Source organism: Pan troglodytes, chromosome 4 (genome assembly GCF_028858775.2).
Source record: "Pan troglodytes isolate AG18354 chromosome 4, NHGRI_mPanTro3-v2.0_pri, whole genome shotgun sequence".
Taxonomy (NCBI): domain Eukaryota; kingdom Metazoa; phylum Chordata; class Mammalia; order Primates; family Hominidae; genus Pan; species Pan troglodytes.
The window spans coordinates 108,778,626-108,798,721 of NC_072402.2; the positions used below are offsets into that span (position 1 = coordinate 108,778,626).

The 20,096-nt window shown below is 37.9% G+C and overlaps 1 long non-coding RNA gene across 3 annotated transcripts in view; it reads right to left on the minus strand.

Annotated features, from left to right (window-relative positions):
* The window catches only part of LOC107966608 (uncharacterized), a 59,203-nt gene that overhangs the window by 30,704 nt on the left and 8,403 nt on the right, over positions 1-20,096 (minus strand). Inside the window, exons 2-3 of one of the 3 annotated variants that reach the window (XR_008548045.2) lie at positions 8,861-9,086; positions 7,647-7,787 (exon numbers count right to left, since the gene is read on the minus strand). The exons of 1 other annotated variant lie outside the window; for it this stretch is intronic. This is a non-coding gene — a long non-coding RNA (uncharacterized LOC107966608). The remainder of the gene's footprint in view (positions 1-7,646; positions 7,788-8,860; positions 9,087-20,096) is intronic. One more of the 3 variants, XR_010156967.1, reaches the window with a different exon arrangement.

Here is a 20,096-nt window from a genome sequence, read left to right on the forward strand (position 1 = left end):
CAATGAACATAGTAGCTACCATTCATGCCAATAAACTATATGAATTTGTATAAGTAATATGCCCAACTAGGGTATTTTTTAGAGTAAAAGGGGGGGCATATTGATCGTTACTCTGTGACAATAGGCATCACTTGGAACTGAGCAAACCAAAATATTCTCTGTCTCTCTTTAGTTTGCTAAAACACAGAATATCTCTGCAGGGATATACAACAAACTAATAATAGTAGGTGACTCGCAATGGGAATAGGAAAATGGGTTATTAGAAGAAATGGGAGAGAAAGATTTACTTTTCAATTACACTTCTTTGTATTTGAATCTGATATCATCATATTGCTGGTTCAAGTCATACAAATGTTTGGTTTTCCAGTGCATATAAAATTCATGTTTACAAGCAATGGGGAAAGGATTCCCTATTTAATAAATGGTGCTGGCAAAACTGGCTAGCCATATGGAGAAAGCTGAAACTGGATCCCTTCCTTACACCTTATACAAAAATTAATTCAAGATGGATTAAAGACTTAGACGTTAGACCTAAAACCATAAAAACCCTAGAAGAAAACCTAGGCATTACCATTCAGGACATAGGCATGGGCAAGGACTTCATGCCTAAAACACCAAAAGCAATGGCAACAAAAGACAAAATTGACAAATGGGATCTAATTAAACTAAAGAGCTTCTGCACAGCAAAAGAAACTACCATCAGAGTGAACAGGCAACCTACAAAATGGGAGAAAATTTTCGCAACCTACTCATCTGACAAAGGGCTAATATCCAGAATCTACAATGAACTCAAACAAATTTACAAGAAAAAAACAAACAACCCCATCAAAAAGTGGGCAAAGGACATGAACAGACACTTCTCAAAAGAAGACATTTATGCAGCCAAAAAACACATGAAAAAATGCTCACCATCACTGGCCATCAGAGAAATGCAAATCAAAACCACACTGAGATACCATCTCACACCAGTTAGAATGGCAATCATTCAAAAGTCAGGAAACAACAGGTGCTGGAGAGGATGTGGAGAAATAGGAACACTTGTACACTGTTGGTGGAACTGAAAACTAGTTCAACCATTCTGGAAGTCAGTGTGGCGATTCCTCAGGGATCTAGAACTAGAAATACCATTTGACCCAGCCATCCCATTACTGGGTATATACCCAAAGGCCTATAAATCATGCTGCTATAAAGACACTTGCACATGTATGTTTATTGCAGCACTATTCACAATAGCGAAGACTTGGAACCAACCCAAATGTCCAACAACGATAGACTGGATTAAGAAAATGTGGCACATATACACCATGGAATACTATGCAGCCATAAAAAATGATGAGTTAATGTCCTTTGTGGGACATGGATGAAACTGGAAATCATCATTCTCAGTAAACTATGGCAAGGACAAAAAACCAAACACCACATGTTCTCACTCATAGGTGGGAATTGAACAATGAGAACACATGGACACAGGAAGGGGAACATCACACTCTGGGGACTATTGTGGGGTGGGAGGAGGGGGGAAGGATAGCATTAGGAGATATACCTGATGCTAAATGAGGAGTTAATGGGTGCAGCACACCAGCAGGGCACATGCATACGTATGTAACTAACCTGCACATTGTGCACATGTACCCTAAAACTTAAAGTATAATAATAATAAAATTAAAAAAAGAAAAGAAATATACATATACAGTAAAAAAAATTCATGTTTACACTATACTGTAGTCTAATAAGTATGTAATAGCATTTGTTTTACAATGCACATGTTAATTTAAAAAACACTTTATTGCTTAAAAAATGCTAAGAATCATCCAAACCTTCAGCAAATTGTAACTTTTTTGCTGGTGGAAGGTCTGGCTTTGATGTGGATGGCTGCTGACTGATTAGGGTGGTGGTTGCTGAAAGGTGGGGTGGCTGTAGCAATTTCTTAAAATAAGACAACAATGAAGTTTGCTGCCACTATCAACTCTTCCTTTCACAAAAGATTTCTCTTTAGCATGTGATGCTGTTTGATAACATTTTACCTACAGTACAACTTCTTTCAAAGTTTGAGTCAATCCTCTCACACCCTGCCATTACTTTATCAACTCAGTTTATGTACTATTCTAAATCTCTTGATATTTCAACAATGTTCACAGCATCTTCTTCAGAAGTAAATTCCATCTCAAGAAACCACTTTCTCTGCTTATCCATAAGAAGCAACTCCTGATTCGTTAAAATTTTAACATGAGATTGCAGCAATTCAGTGACATCTTCAGGCTCCCCTTCTAATTATAGTTCTTTTGCTATTTCTTCCATATTTGCAGTTACTTCCTCCACAGAAGTCTTCAACCCCTCAAAGTCATCCATGTGGGTTCAAATCAACTTCTAAATTCTTACTAATATGGATATTTTGACCTACTCCCATGAGTCACAAATGTTCTTAATGGCATCTAGAATCTTTTTCAGAGGTTTTTCAATTGACTTTGCCCAGATCCATCAGAGGAGTCACTATCTATGACAGCTATAGACTTATGAAATGCATTTATTAAATCACAAGGCTTGAAAGTTGAAATTACTTTTTGACCCATGGGCTGCAGAATGGATGTTGAGTTAACAGGCATGAAACAATTAATTACATTGTACATCTTCATTAGAGCTCTTGGGTGACAAGGTATATTGTCAGTGGGCAGTAATATTTTGAAAGCAATCTTTTTATCTAAGCAGTACATCTCAATAGTGGGCTTTAAATATTCAGTAAACCAGGCTGTAAACAGTTATGCTGTGATCCAGCCTTTGTTGTTCCATTTATAGAGCTCAGGAAAAGTAGATTTACCATCATTCTTAAGGGCCCTAGAATTTGCAGAATGATAAATGAACATTGGCTTCAACTTAACATCACATGCTTCATTAGACCCTAAGAAAAGAGTCAGTCTGTCCTTTGAAGCTTTGAAACCAGGCATTGACTTCTCCTCTGGAGCTATGAAAGTCCTAGATGGAATCTTCTTCCAATAGAGGGCTGTTTTGTTTCCATTGACAATCTGTTTAGTGTAGCCACCTTCATTAATTATCTTAGCTAGATCCCATTTGTCTATTTTTGTTTGGATTGCATTTTCTTTTTCCCTTCCTTCCTTTCACCCTTCCTTCCTTTCTCTTTCTTTCTTTCTTTTTCTTTCTTTCTTTCTTTCTTTTTTCTGTTTTGACAGAGTCTCTCTCTGTCACCCAGACTGGCATACAGTGGAGTGATCTCAGCTCATTGTGACCTTAACCTTCCGGGTTCAAGCGATTCTCCTGCCTCAGCCTCCCAAGTAGCTGGGACTACGGGTGCATGTCATGGTGCCCGACTAATTTTGTGTTTTTAGTAGAGACTGGGTTTCACCATGTTGGCCAGGCTGATCTTGAACTCCTGACCTCAAGTGATCTGCCTGCCTCAGCCTCACAAAGTGCTGGGATTACAGGCATGAGCCACCGCACCCAGCCTGTATTTGCTTTTGAGGTCTTAGTCATGAATTCTTTGCCTAGACCAATGTCCGGAAGGGTTATTCCTAGATTTTCTTCTAGAATTTTTATAGTTTCAGGTCTTACAGTTAATTCTTTAATTGATCTTGAGTTAATTTTTGTCCAGTTTTATTCTTCTGCATATGGCTATCCAATTTTTCCAGTACCATTCACTTTCTTATAACTCATATATTCACTGGAGCAGCACTTTTAATTTCCTTTAAAAACTTTACATTCACAATTTGGCTGTTTGGTATAAGGGGCCTATCTCAACTGTTGGCTTTAGACATGCCTTCCTCGCTAAGTTTAATCATTTCTAGTTTTGAAATTAAAGTGAAAAATGTGCGACTCTTTCTTTCACTTGAACATTTAGAGGTCCACGTTGGGTTGTAATTGGCCTAATTCCAATATTGTTGTGTCTTAGAGAATAGGGAGGCTGGAGGAGAGAGAGAGAGAGATGGGGAAAGACCAGTCAGTGGAGCAGTCAGAACACAAACATTTCTTGTTTTCCATGTTATATGGGTTCAGTGTGGTGGCCCAAAACAATTATGATAGTAACACCAAAAATCATTAACTATAGATCGCCATAACAGATATAATAATAATGAAAAAATTTGAAATATTGCAAGAATTACCAAACTGTGACACAGAGACACAAAATGAGCACGTACTGTTGGAAAAATTGTGCAGACAGACTTGCTAGATGTAGGGTTGCCACAAATCTTCAATTTAAAAAAAAACATAATATCTATGAAGTACAAGAAAGCAAAGTTCAGGTCTTTGCTTGAAACAAAGACATGAAACAAGGTATGTCTGTATAAGTCTATTCAAAAATAAACAAATGAAATGGCACATAAACATCAAATACACCTCTACTCCCCACCTCACCACTGCCTCCTCACAGTTATGTTCTCTCACCTTTTGATCCCAATAATTCCTAGGAAAATTTTGCTTTTCTTCTGAGATCCCCATCTTTAGAGACTGAAGCAACATTCAGTTCCTTAACTTATAGGACCATTTAAGATCTCTAGCACCTTCCAAAATTTGCCCTAGGAGGTGAATTGATTTACAAAGAGGGTAGGATGATGGTTTTACTCTACTCCATCTTAACTTTTAACTCTATAATCTGAACATGTTATTAGGTTTCTGTGCATGATGAACAATATATTAGATAATACTACATGGAAATTCCTAGCAAAGCTCTGACACATGGTAGGCTCCCTGGAAATTTTTTTTGGAAGTGAATTGAAGGTTATATGTACATGTACATATATGCTGGTCTTTGGCAAGTGTTTTAGAGTAAAACTTAGTTACTTGCTTTTGTTTTTTACGAAGTTGATATTTCCTGTTGTGACCACCACTGAATTTAGTCTCTCAGACTACCCAATAGAAGTGGGGGAAGGGTGTTGCTTACTATGTAAGATTGCTCTAAAATCAAGGCACTAATAAAATGCATTTGGTACCTCTATACAATGACTCACCGTGCAGCCCTTAAAAAGGTTTATATACATATCTGTAACGAAGAAAGATGTTCAAGATCTTAACATCTTGATGTTAAAAAAAAAAAATTAAGTTGCTGAAAGCTATGTTTAGCTGAGTTCCATTTGTTTTCAATCTAGATCTTATCTCTGGGGCCAGTGGTCCCCAGTCGTTTTGGCACCAGGGACTGGTTTTGTGGAAGACAATTTTTCCAAGGCACGGGGGATAGCTTTGGGATGATTCAAGGGCATTACATTTATTGTGCACTGTATTTCTATTATTATTGTTACATTGTAATATAGAATGAAATAATTGTACAACTCACCATAATGTAGAATCAGTGGGAGCCCTGAGCTTGTTTTCCTGCAACTAGACTGTCCCATTAGGGGCTGATGGGAGACAGTGACAGGTCATCAAGCATTAGATTCTCATAAGGAGTGCACAACCTCAAATGCACAGTGCACAATAGGGTTTATGCTCCTATGAGAATCTGAGAATCTGATGCTGCCACTGATCTGATAGGAGGCAGAGCTCAGGCAGTAATGCGAGCCGTGGGAAGCAGCTGTAAATATATATGAAGCTTCGCTTACTCACTCACCACACGCCTCCTGCTGTGCAGCTCAGTTCCTAACAGGCCATATACCAGTACAGATCCATGGCCTTTGGGTTGGGGACCCCTGCTATGGGGCACACACATACATAGATATTTTCTGAAAAGCACATACCAAAAAGACATCAGACATCATTAACCTGTGGGGAATGGCACAAGAAATGTGAATTAGAGAATGTGAAAGGAAATTCGTTCCTTTTAGTTGTATCTTTGGGTCCTAATTTGTTACTGCGAAAGGAATGATTATTTTTACACTTAAAAAAATGTTAAGTAAAATTATTTTTTTAATTAAAAAGCTACATTTTGGTTCACAGACTAGGAAAAAAAAGAGAATTTGCAAACCCTAGAGCTTAGAAATGAAGAAGGGCCTTAAATCCTATCCCTCCAAATGATACTTAAATCACTTTCCTGCTAAGAAACTACAGCTTCTAGAGTAGGCTGTCCTATTCTTCTATGGTTCTGAATTTGAGAAATTTCATTCTTCTTATTAACCAACATCAGTTACTCTGTTTTTCCCAGGTATTAGTTATAGTTCTACCCAGTAGGTTTACTGTAAAAGGTTTTTTAATTAAAAATGTAAAAAATTGGAAACTTTTTTGAATATTTGAAGGAAATGAGCATGTTCCTTAGAGTTTCTTCTTTATCAGCTACAGAATTTTAAATCAAAGGACGTTTTTACTTTTCAATTTCTTCAGCTCCTTCTCTGTCTCAACCTTTACTCTCCAAATACCCCTGAGAGAAGAGCTCAGGGACCTAAGTCAAAAGTATGTCTACATCACAATTATCAAGCTATTGCCATTGTCAGCCGGACTAAGGTCAATATTATTGGGTGAATTTGTCTGCCTCTCTTCCCTCGGGATAATAAATCCTCTCCCTAGAAATTCTTCACCAGTTGGATTTATAGTGGCCAGCTTCATCAGGTCATAAGACATGGTGAGTCAGTAAATTTGACAAAATTTAGGCATAGGGTATGACAACATTTCATCTCATTCCCCCTGCCCAAGTTACTATCTTAAATAAAAATATTTTAGATGCTTCACTGAAGTTCAAATCATTATGTTTATCAAATTTTGTAAGTTTTGTAACCCTAATGATAGAAATGTAAAGATGCTTAAATCTTATAAATTTTAAATCCTACTGAATCTTGCTGACTTTTAAGGATCACGACTCCCTTCTGTAAGTTTTACAAACAAGCATTTTACAAAATAAATTCAACAAAATCAAATAAAACCAAAGAGTCAACTAAAATAAGAGCAGAAAAGAATTCACTGGATTTCGTGGTTAGGGATCAATATTTCCCTAGACCAAGAAATTTCACTGGGGGAGTATGGTGGTAGTCCTAAAAGTTGCTTACTCAAAGCTCAAGAGATACCAAGGAAAGATTCTTCTCTTGAGAAATTGATTCTGAAGGGAAGGAAACATAGTTTGATGGTTAGAGAAAATGTTTGTTTGTTGATTTGATGGGAAATATCAAATAATTATATATTGTAAATTATACGAGAGAAGCCAATAAGGGAAAGAGAACAGCAAGCAGAGAAAACAACTAAAGAAGGGCTTGTCTGGTATTACAAGTCAAGAAAACAGCCTTGAACAGAAGAAACCATTTTATTTCCAGAAGCCAGGATGCAGAATGGGAGTGAGAATGATGAGGCAGATGATTCGTTTCTAGAAATAACTAATTTAATGCACGTCTAAATTTACTTTGGGCTTTAGGCTTCCTATTGATAATTCTATAGGTACCTTTATATATCTCCTTATACGGTCTTGTTTCCCTCTTCCACATATACTCTTATCAAGAAGAGTAAATTTTTTATTCTGAATAAAGCAGGAAGATAAGAATTTTAACACTGACCACTCCAAAGGCAATGAAGGCAAATGAAGCTAAGTATTAGAGTATGGAATCATATAGACAAGTGGACTCTAATATAATTGAAGCTTATCATAGAAAAACCTATTTCCTTAATATATACCATATAGGTGTTCCTAAACTGGATTATACTGGGAAAGAAATCAGTTGTACTCACTCTATCTCATCCAAAACAATGCAAACAATATAGCAAGATCCACATTCTCAACTTACTGTCGCTTGCTATCAAAACAAGAGGCAGCTGAGTCTGCAGAGTTTTGTGTCTCTATATGCAGTACTTGAGCGGACCCATCTCACCGACTGTGGAGGCAACTCATGAATGCTGCTCACAAGTGTCACTCCAGAACTTCTGATCTAGGGGTAAAGCAAAGCAACAGATTCCATTGAGTAGAAAATAGCAAAGGAGTTAGCTGAGATGCTTCATGAAATTCTTTAATAATGGAATAAGATCCTGGTCAGTGGTCTAGGATCTAGTAAGCAGCACCACCACTTATGGCTTGCTGAGCACCACACAGCAGACTCTAAATAGGGGCGTCCCTGGCAGTAGGCAAGTTTCTAGCCCCTTTAAGTAGAATATCAGAGATAGGTAGAACATCAGAACTCCAGGGCTGTTGGAAGACATTCAAACGGTTATGAAATTATGTCATGTAATAATCATCCATTTGTTCGAGGATACAAATTTCAGTCCTCAAATGAAATGGTAAAAGAAGCAGATCCAAGATGTTTATAGTGTGAGGCTTAGGGTTAAGAACTATGGGAAGTAGAAGACAAAAATTCAAGCCTAAGACTAGAGAGAAGTAGGTCCATGACCTGAATGAAGATGTGTAGTCCCATGACTTGGCTTATTGTTCTCCATGTCTGACATGGTTTGACTTAATTCGAAGGCACTCCAAATGACAAGGATCACCTGAGGGTGCTGAGGAGCATCAAACTCCAGGCAGGGGAACTCTGAAACATTTGTTCTTAACCACATCTCAACAGATCTGCATTAAGGAGACTCTGCTTTTGACAGAACTCTAATTAGTTAACTATGTGTTAATTTAGGCCACAGAATACCTCACTGTGAATTATATGGGAGGTACACAGGAGAACCATATGCACCTCATGAATAAGTCCCTTTTAAGTCCCACAGAACTAAATTTTGGGGCTCTAATTAGCTCTCATTATTGACAACAACTACATGTTACAGAGTGAGCAGGAAGTGATCTTTACATTGGAGATAAGCCAAATTAGGAGAGAGTGGGAAACAGTGTGAATACTTCTTGGCTTCACCAATACTTCTTGTTTTCAACTTTTCACTCCATAAGCTTTTAACCAAGCAGTGAAGGAGGAATGTAACTGTGTATCACATGTCACCAAAACATCAGTAACAATAAGCCTGATTTAACTTTTGGAAATCACACAGAATTACAAAATTGAACACCCACTGAGCTCATCAGGAGTGCTAATCCAGACAGGATAACTGGAATTCCTGTTTTTCTCTTTTAGCCAACACCTAAATCTTGCTGCTGATGACTCCTTGCCAAGATTATGAAGCTGAACCTGCCCCATCTTTCTGGTGCTCATCCCTGTATCCTCAAAGTTGTTCAGTACTTTCTGTTGTTGTGCTGGTGTGCATCACACAGAATGTTTCGTCCACTGAGAAAGAGTCATCTGTGAAGCAGAAATTCACAATTCCATTAAACTGCAGGGTGGGCAGGGAATTGGTTATATCAGTACATTACTAGGGTCTCATCTATTGCTTCAACATACTTCACATTACCCTGATTATTTATTCAACCTGGTGCTTGCTATCTGAGACTGAATCCTCTCTAGGTCTTCTCAGAACTTTTGATTCTAGCTTCTGGGATTTCCCTGGTCCTGAATCATATTCTATCTAATTAAAAAAATTCTTCCTATGAGTTCTCTATCACCATGGGAGAAGGCTTTTCCCTAGAGTTAACAGAATGTGAATCAGAACTGGGTAAATCCCTCTGGATTAGAGTGAATTTTTATCTAAACATTTTTTGAGTATGTTATTTTTTTAAACCCCCCGAACATGGAAAAATGAAACTTTTGCCAACATTGTCAGGAATGGAGCTGAGTTTGGGTGGTGGCAGAGCAAACAGGTCAATGTGAGGGAGAGAAGAATTAAGAAGTTTCATAGGATTGCCCAACTGGACAAGACTTCATGACTTCACTTCACTCATTCAGCAAGGATCCCAGCATCTGAACTTCCTGAACATGTTGCAAAATTCCTTGTGTTGCCCTCACCTTTCTGAATGTATAAGAATCATTTATGGCCGGGCGCGGTGGCTCACGCCTGTAATCCCAACACTTTGGGAGGCCGAGGCGGGCGGATCACGAGGTCGGGAAATCGAGGTCATCCTGGCTAACACGATGAAACACCGTCTCTACTAAAAATACAAAAAATTAGCCAGGCGTGGTGGCAGGCACCTGTAATCCCAGCTACTCGGGAGGCTGAGGCAGGAGAATGGCGTGAACCTGGGAGGCGGAGCTTGCAGTGAGCCGAGATTGCACTCCAGCCTGGGGGACAGAGCGAGATTCCGTCTCAAAAAAAAAAAAAAAAAATCATTTATATTTGATAGAGTGCATTTCTTCCTCATTTTTCCATTTAAGGAATGATATACTGACTTTCCTCAACAAATAAGAGCTTCCGGGGCTTTCTGCTCTTAGACTTTTTTTTTTTTTTTACTTTAAGTTTTAGGGTACATGTGCACATTGTGCAGGTTAGTTACATATGTATACATGTGCCATGCTGGTGCGCTGCACCCACTAACTCGTCATCTAGCATTAGGTATATCTCCCAATGCTATCCCTCCCCCCTGCCCCCACCCCACCACAGTCCCCAGAGTGTGATATTCCCCTTCCTGTGTCCATGTGATCTCATTGTTCAATTCCCACCGATGAGTGAGAATATGCAGTGTTTGGTTTTTTGTTCTTGTGATAGTTTACTGAGAATGATGATTTCTAAATATAGAATCGTGTCCATCTGCAAACAGAGACAATTTGACTTCCTCTCTTCCTATTTTAATACGCTTTTTTCTTTCTCTTGTCTGATTGCCCTGGCCAGAACTTCCAGTACTATGTTGAATAGGAGTGGTGAGAGAGGACATCTTTGTCTTATGCTGGCTTTCAAAGGGAATGCTTCCAGCTTTTGGCCCTTCAGTATGATATTGGCTATGTATTTGTCATGAATAACTCTTATTATTTTAAGATACGTTCTATCAATACCTAGTTCATTGAGAGTTTTTAACATGGGGATGTCAAATATTATCAAAGGCATTTTCTGCGTCTATTGAGAGAATCATGTGGTTTTTGTCATTGGTTCTATTTGTGTGATGAATTATGTTTATTGATTTGTGTATGTTGAACCAGCCTTGTATCCAGGGGATGAAGCCCACTTGATCATGGTGGATAAGCTTTCTAATGTGCTGCTGAATTCGGTTTGCCAGTATTTTATTGAGGATTTTCGCATTGATGTTCATCAGGGATATTGGCCTGAAGTTTTCTTTTTTTGGTTGTGTCTCTGCCAGGTTTTGGTATCAGGATGGTGCTGGTCTCATAAAATGAATCAGGGAGGAGTCCCTCCCTTTTAGTTATTTGAAATAGTTTCAGAAGGAATGGTACCGGTTACTCTTTTACCTCTGGTAGAATTTGGCTGTGACTCCGCCTGGTCCTGGGCTTTTTTTTGGTTGGAAGGCTGTTTGTAATTTCAGACCTTGTTATTGGTTTATTCAGGGATATGACTTCTTCCTGGTTTAGTTTTGGGAGGGTGTATGTGTCCAGGAATTTATCCATTTCTTCTAGAATTTCTAGTTTATTTGCATAGAGGTGTTTATAGTATTCTCTGATGGTAGTTTGTATTTTTGTGGGGTTAGTGGTGATATACCCTATATCGTTTTTTCATTGTGTCTATTTGATTCTTCCCTATTTTCTTCTTTATTAGTGTAGATAGTGGTGTATCTATTTCATTAATGTTTTCAAAAACCAGCTTCTGGATTCATTGATTTTTCTGGAAGAGTTTTTCATGTCTCTATCTCCTTCAGTTCTGCTCTGATCTTAGTTATTTCTTGTCTTCTACTAGCTTTTGGATTTGTTTACTCTTGCTTTTCTAGTTCTTTTAATTGTGATGTCAGGGTGTTGATTTGCGACCTTTCTACCTTTCTGATGTGGGCATTTAGAGCTATAAATTTCCCTCTTAACACTGCCTTAGCTGTGTCCCAGAGATTCTGGTACATTGTCTCTTTGTTCTCATTGGTTTCAAAAACCTCTTCTTGTCTGCCTTAATTTCATTATTTAACGCTGCAGTCATTCAGGAGCAGGCTGTTCAATTTGCATGTAGTTGTGTGGTTTTGAGTGAGTTTCTTAATCCTGAGTTCTAATTTGATTGTACTGTGGTCTGAGAGACTGTTTGTTATGATTTCGGTTATTTTGCATTTGCTGAGGAGTATTTTACTTCCAATTGTATGGTCAATTTTAGAATAAGTGCCATGTGGCACTGAGAAGAATGTATATTCTGTTGATTTGTGGTGGAGAGTTCTGTAGATGTCTACTAGGTCCACTGGATCCAGAGCTGAGTTCAGGTCCTGAATATCCTGGTAAATTTTCTGTCTCGATGATCTGTCTAATATTGACAGTGGGGGTGTTAAAGTCTCCCACTATTATTGTGTGGGAGTCTAAGTCTCTTTGTAGGTCTCCAAGAACTTGTTTTATGAATCTGTGTGCTCCTGTATTGGATGCATATATATTTAGGATAGTTAGCTCTTCTTGTTGAATTGATCTCTTTACCATTATGTAATGCCCTTCTTTGTCTTTTTTGATCTTTGTTGGTTAAAAGTCGGTTTTGTCAGATACTAGGATTGCAACTCTTGCTTTTTTTTTTGGCTTTCCATTTGCTTGGTAAATTGTTCTCTATCCCTTTATTTTGAGCCTATATGTGTCTTTGCACATCAGATGGGTCTCCTGAATCCTGAATACAGCACACCGATGGGTCTTGAGTCTTTATCCAATTTGCCAGTCTGTGTCTTTTAATTGAGACATTAGGCCATTTGCACTTAAGTTTAATATTGTTATGTGTGAATTTTATCCTGTCTTCATGATGCTATCTGGTTATTCTGCACACTAGTTGATGCAATGTCTCTTTTTTTCTTTTTTCTTTTCTTTTTTTTTGAGACAGAGTCTCGCTCTGTCACCCAGGCTGGAATGCAGTGGTGTGATCTCAGCTCACTGCAGCCTCTGTCTCCCAGGTTCAAGCGATTCTCCTGCCTCAGCCTCCTGAGAAGCTGGGACTACAGACACATGCAACCACATCTGACTAATTTTTCGTATTTTTAGTAGAGATGGGGCTTCACCATGTTAGCCAGGATGGTCTCAATCTCCTGACCTCGTGATCCACCTGCCTTGGTCTCCCAAAGTGCTGGGATTACAGGCGTGAGCCATCATGCCGAGCCCGATGCAATTTCTTTATATGTCATTGGTCTTTATATTTTGGTGTGTTTTTGCAGTAGCTTGTACCAGTTTTTCCTTTCCAAATTTAGTGCTTCCTTCAGGAGCTCTCACAAGGCAGGCCTGATGGTGATGAAATCCCTCAGCATTTTCTCCTCTGAAAGGATTTTATTTCTCCATTGCTTAGAAGCTTAGTTTGGCTAGATATGAAATTTTGGGTTTAAAATTATTTTCATTAAGAATGTTGAATATTGGTCCCCACTCTCTTCTGGCTTGTAGGGTTTCTGCTGAGAGATCTGCTATTAGTCTGATGTTTTTCCCTTTATAGGTGACCTGGCCTTTCTCTCTGGCTGCCCTTGAGATTTTTTCCTTCATTTCAGCCTTGGAGAACCTGATGATTATGTGTCTTGTGGTTGATCTTCACGTGGAGTATCTTAGTGATGTTTTCTATATTTCCTGAATTTCAACGTTGGCCTGTCTTGCTAGGTTGGGGACGTTCTCCTGAATAATATCCTGAATGTGTTTTCCAAATTGGTTATATTCTCCCTGTCTCTTTCAGGTACTCCAATCAATCGTAGGTTTGCTCATTTTACTTAGTCCCATATTTCTCGGAGGTTTTGTTTGTTCCTTTTATTCTTTTTCTCTAATCTTATCTGCATGCCTCACTTCAGCAAGATGGTCTTCAAACTCTGATATCCTTTCTTCTGCTTGATCAGTTCAGCTATTGATACTTGTATATGCTTCACAAAGTTCTCGTGCTGTGTTTTTCAGCTCCATCAGGTCAGTTATGTTCCTTTCTAAACTGGTTATTCTAGTTAGTGGCTCCTGTAACCTTTTAACAAGGTTCTTAGCTTCTTTGCATTGGGTTAGAACATGCTCCTTTAGCTCAGCAGAGTCTGTTATTACCCACCTTCTGAAGTCCACTTCTCATCCTCCATTCAGTTCTGCACCTTTGCTGGAGAGGTGTTACAAACATTTGGAGGAGAAGAGGCACTTTGGTTTTGTGGGTTTTCAGGGATTTTGTTGTTGTTGTTGATTCTTTCTCATTTTCATGAGTTTGTCTAGTTTTGATCTTTGAGGCTGCTGACGCTTGGGTGAGGTTTTTGTGGAGATTCGTTCTGTTGATGCTCTTGTTTTTGTTTTCCTTTCAATGGTCAGGTCCCTCTTCTGTAGGGCTGCTGCAGTTTGCTGGGAGTTCACTTCAAGCCCTATTCATCTGGTTCACTCCTGCATCTAGAGATGTCACTCAAGGAGACTGGACAACAGCAAAGATGGGTGCTTGCTTCTTCATCTGTGATCTTTGACCTATATATAGTGTGGGTACGGTGGACAAAGGGGTAATTCACTTCTCAGGCAGGAGGAGACAGGACCATGGAGATTTTGTCACGTTACTCAAATTGGCATGCAATTTAAAACTTATCAATTATTTATTTCTGAAATTTTCTATTTAATATGTTTGGACTATGGGCAACTGAAATCACAGAAAGAAAAATGGGGATAAGAGGGAACTATTGTAAATTGATCAAAATCACATAGCTAGTAACTGGCAGAGCTGGAATTAGAATGCAAGTTGTATAACTCTAAAGCCTGCTCTTTATATGATACTATGCTAGTCTCCCTGAAGCCTTCACCTGAGTACTAATCAGTGCATGCATGTGAGGATACTACCAGATGCCAGGAAAAGAATCAGCCAAAAGAAGCAGCGGGGACAATCAGCAGTGTTAACATAGGACCAGGACTAATATGTGACCAAAGTGGAAGTGATTCATGAATCATCAGGTAAGGTACTCATAAAATTGTTGCCTTTGTCCTGGGAAAAATTTAGCCCTAGACTGCTCAGCTTCTGCCTAATAAAGCTTAAATTCAAGTCTCAAAAGAAGAAAATGGTCCTATCAACTTAATTACGTACCCAAACAAATATTGATACAAAATAAAATATTTTGGGCCCAAGCTGTCCAGCCTCCCTAGCTCCAGCAGGGGAAAAATAAAATATTTTTTTATCAGTCACAAGACTATCAACACAAAAAAATAAAATATTTCGTATCAATCACAAGAATATCAATACAAAAATATCCAACTCCTAACAAGGTAAAATCCACAATATCTTACATCCAATACAAAAGTATCAGGAATGCAAGAAAGAAGAAAACTACCACCCACAATGAGGAGAAAAATCAATCCCTAGAAGTGAATTCAGAAATGAGAGCAATGGTGAAATTAGTAGAAAGGACATTGTAATAAATAGTCAATTTAACTGTATTCCATATGTTTACTAAGACAGAGAAAAGATTGAGCTTGTTAAATAGAAATATAGAAGATACAAAAACTATCCCAAATCATACTTATAGAAATAAAAAATGTAACATCTGAAATTTACAATATACTTGATGACATTAATAGTGTATTAGAATCTGCAGGAGAAAAATTGGTGAACTTGAGGATATAGCATAGAAGAAAACCAAATTAAAACACAGAGAGAAATACTGAAAAAAAAAATGCATAGGGAACCAGTGAGCTGTGCTACAACTTCAAGCGGTCAAATTTATATGTAACTGCTGTTCCCAAAGAAGAGAGGACAGAAAAAATATTTGAAGAAATAATGGGCAAAAATTTTCCAAATCTCATGAAAGCTGTAAACTCACAGATTCAAGTTCAATATAACCCAAGCACAGGAAACATGACAAAAATGACACAAAATCACATTGTTTAGAAAATTTAAAAGTGATGAAGAAAATAATCTTTTTTTTTTTTTTTTTTTTTTTTTTGAGATAGACTCTCACTCTGTCGCCCAGGCTGGAGTGCAGTGGCACGATCTTGGCTCACTGCAAGCTCTGCCTCCCGGGTTCACGCCATTCTCCTGCCTCAGCCTCCTGCAGCTGGGACTCCTGCCTCAGCCTCCTGTAGCTGGGACTACAGGCGCCCGCCACCACACCCAGCTAATTTTTTGTATTTTTAGTAGAGACGGGGTTTCACCGTGTTAGTCAGGATGGTCTCGATCTCCTGACCTCGTCATCCACCCGCCTCGGCCGCCCAAAGTGCAGAAAATAATCTTAAAAGCAGCCAGAGGAGGAAATAAAACATATGTTAACCCTGGGTCATAAGATGTCAGTAGATTCCTTTTTGGAAATAATACAAACCATTAAACAGTAGAACAAGATCTTTGAAGTATTGAAAGGAACAACCTTCTATACACAGCAAAATATATTTGAAAATTGAAGGCAAAGAAAAAGACTTTTTCAGACATACAAAGAGTAAAAGAATTCATTCCCTTCTTCACTTATGAAGCTTAGTTTGACAGGGATGCCCTCTCTCACCGCTCCTATTCAACATAGTGTTGGAAGTTCTGGCCAGGGCAATCAGGCAGGAGAAGGAAATAAAGGGTATTCAATTAGGAAAAGAGGAAGTCAAATTGTCCCTGTTTGCAGATGACATGATTGTTTATCTAGAAAACCCCATCGTCTCAGCCCAAAATCTCCTTAAGCTGATAAGCAACTTCAGCAAAGTCTCAGGATACAAAATCAATATACAAAAATCAGAAGCATTCCTATACACCAACAACAGACAAACAGAGAGCCAAATCATGAGTGAACTCCCATTCACAATTGCTTCAAAGAGAATAAAATACCTAGGAATCCAACTTACAAGGGATGTGAAGGACCTCTTCAAGGAGAACTACAAACCACTGCTCAAGGAAATAAAAGAGGATACAAACAAATGGAAGAACATTCCATGCTCATGGGTAGGAAGAATCAATATCGTGAAAATGGCCATACTGCCCAAGGTAATTTACAGATTCAATGCCATCCCCATCAAGCTACCAATGACTTTCTTCACAGAATTGGAAAAAACTACTTTAAAGTTCATATGGAACCAAAAAAGAGCCCGCATCGCCAAGTCAATCCTAAGCCAAAAGAACAAAGCTGGAGGCATCACACTACCTGACTTTAAACTATACTACAAGGCTACAGTAACCAAAACAGCATGGTACTGGTACCAAAACAGAGATATAGATCAATGGAACAGAACAGAGCCCTCAGAAATAACGCCACTTACCTACAACTATCTGATCTTTGACAAAGCTGAGAAAAACAAGCAATGGGGAAAGGATTCCCTATTTAATAAATGGTGCTGGGAAAACTGGCTAGCCATATGGAGAAAGCTGAAACTGGATCCCTTCCTTACACCTTATACAAAAATCAATTCAAGATGGATTAAAGATTTAAACGTTAGACCTAAAACCATAAAAACCCTAGAAGAAAACCTAGGCATTACCATTCAGGACATAGGCGTGGGCAAGGACTTCATGTCCAAAACACCAAAAGCAATGGCAACAAAAGCCAAAATTGACAAATGGGATCTCATTAAACTAAAGAGCTTCTGCACAGCAAAAGAAACTACCATCAGAGTGAACAGGCAACCTACAAAATGGGAGAAAATTTTCGCAACCTACTCATCTGACAAAGGGCTAGTATCCAGAATCTACAATGAACTCAAACAAATTTACAAGAAAAAAACAAACAACCCCATCAAAAAGTGGGCGAAGGACATGAACAGACACTTCTCAAAAGAAGACATTTATGCAGCCAAAAAACACATGAAAAAATGCTCATCATCACTGGCCATCAGAGAAATGCAAATCAAAACCACTATGAGATATCATCTCACACCAGTTAGAATGGCAATCATTCAAAAGTCAGGAAACAACAGGTGCTGGAGAGGATGTGGAGAAATAGGAACACTTTGACACTGTTGGTGGGACTGTAAATTAGTTCAACCATTGTGGAAGTCAGTGTGGCGATTCCTCAGGGATCTAGAGCTAGAAATACCATTTGACCCAGCCATCCCATTACTGGGTATATACCCAAATGGCTATAAATCATGCTGCTATAAAGACACATGCACACGTATGTTTATTGAGGCACTATTCACAATAGCAAAGACTTGGAACCAACCCAAATGTCCAACAATGATAGACTGGATTAAGAAAATGTGGCACATATACACCATGGAATACTATGCAGCCATAAAAAATGATGAGTTCATGTCCTTTGTAGGGACGTGGATGAAACTGGAAATCATCATTCTCAGTAAACTATCGCAAGAACAAAAAACCAAACACCACATATTCTCACTCATAGGTGGGAATTGAACAATGAGATCACATGGACACAGGAAGGGGAATATCACACTCTGGGGACTGTGGTGGGGAGGGGGGAGAGGGGAGGGATAGCATTGGGAGATATACCTAATGCTAGATGACGAGTTAGTGGGTGCAGCGCACCAGCATGGCACACGTATTCATATGTAACTAACCTGCACAATGTGCACATGTACCCTAAAACTTAAAGTATAATAAAATAAAAAATAAAAAATAAAAATAAATAAATAAATAAATAAAATAAATAAAGAATTCATTCCCAACATACCTGCACTACAAACAAATATTAAAGAAAGTCCCTCCAGCAAAAGAAAAATGATTACCAGATAAATATATAGATTTACACAAAGGAATTCAGGACATAAAATTCGTAACTACAGGGGTAAATATACAAGGTAAACTTTTCTAATTTAAAAAATCTCTTTAGAAGATAATTGACTATTCAAACAAAATAATAATGTAGTTTATAAAAGTTGTAGAAATAAAAAATATGACAGCAATTACACAGAGGCCAAGAAAGAAGAAAGAGATGTACTTGTTTGTAACATATTTAAGCTACACACAAAGTGATATAATATTACTTGAAGGTGGACTGTGACAATATAAAGATATGTGCTTACTGTTAACTCTAAAGCAGCCACACAAAAACAGACCTAAAACTAATAAGCAAATAAAGGAATTAAGTGGAATTTTAAAAACGACTGAATTAATTTTTTAAATGGAAGAGAAAAAAAGGAAACAAAGAAAAGATGGGGAAAAATCTAATAGCAAGATGATAGATTTAAACCCAATTTATCAACAATCATATTAAATATAAATGGTCTGAATACTTCAATTAAAAGTAAAAGGCTTTCAGATTGTATTTTTAAAAAGCTCCACAGAAAATCATGGTAGCTCTCACCTGTAGTCCCAGCACTTTGGGAGGCCAAGGTGGGCGGATCACCAGAGGTCAAGAGTTCAAGACAAGCCTGGCCAACATGGCGAAACCCTGCCTCTACTAAAAAATACAAAAAGTAGCTGGGCATAGTGGCAGGTGCCTGTGATCCCAGCTACTCAGGATGCTGAGGCAGGGAGAATTGCTTGAACCTGGGAAGTGGAGGTTGCAGTGAGCCAAGATTAATTGCACCACTGCATTCCAGCCTGGGCGGCACAGTAAGACTCTGTCTCACAAAATAATAATATTAATAATAAAATAAAATTTTTAGAAAGCCCTACAAAACACTAACTTTAAATGTAAGACATAAATAGGTTAAAGACAATGTGTGGATAAAGATATACCATGCTATCATTAATCAATAGCAGACATGTGTTTATTAGCATTAGACAAACTAGATTTCAGAATAAATAAAATTATCAGGAAGAAATGTTAATACAAACTACGATAATTAAAATAGCTTCATATTGACCCAGGCATACCTATATAGCTATAGACATATATGATAAGGCACCTGTTGAAATCAATGGGGGAAAATAAATTATTCAAGAAAAATATTCAAATAAAAATTTGTTTTATAAAAGGTAAATGCCTGTCTTATATTTTAGCCCAGAGTTAATGGGAGATCAAAGATTTAAATGTAATAATTAAAATAATGTTCACTACTGTGAACAAAAATGGTTTCCTTGTTGTAAATACAAATAGGTAAGGCCTTTCCAACTATGACACAAAAGAATCCATGGGAAAAGTACTTAAGAATTTAATTAGATTTAAAAAAAAATCTTCATAGCAGAAACCACTGTAAGCAAAGTCAAAAACAAATCACAAACATATAGGTAATATTTGCAATTCATTTGCTAACAAAGGGATAATTTTCCTAATTTAAAAATATCCCCTTCAAATTAGTAAGGAAATTTCCAACAACCCTTTAGAACAGGGGTGTCCAATCTTTTGGCTTCCCTGGGCCACATTGGAGGAAGAAAAATTGTCTTGGGCCACATATAAAATACACTAACACTAATGATAGCTGATGAGATAAAACAAAAATTGCAAAAAAAAATCTCATAATGTTTTGAGAAATCTTATGAATTTGTGTTGGGCTGCATTCAAAGCCATCCTGGGC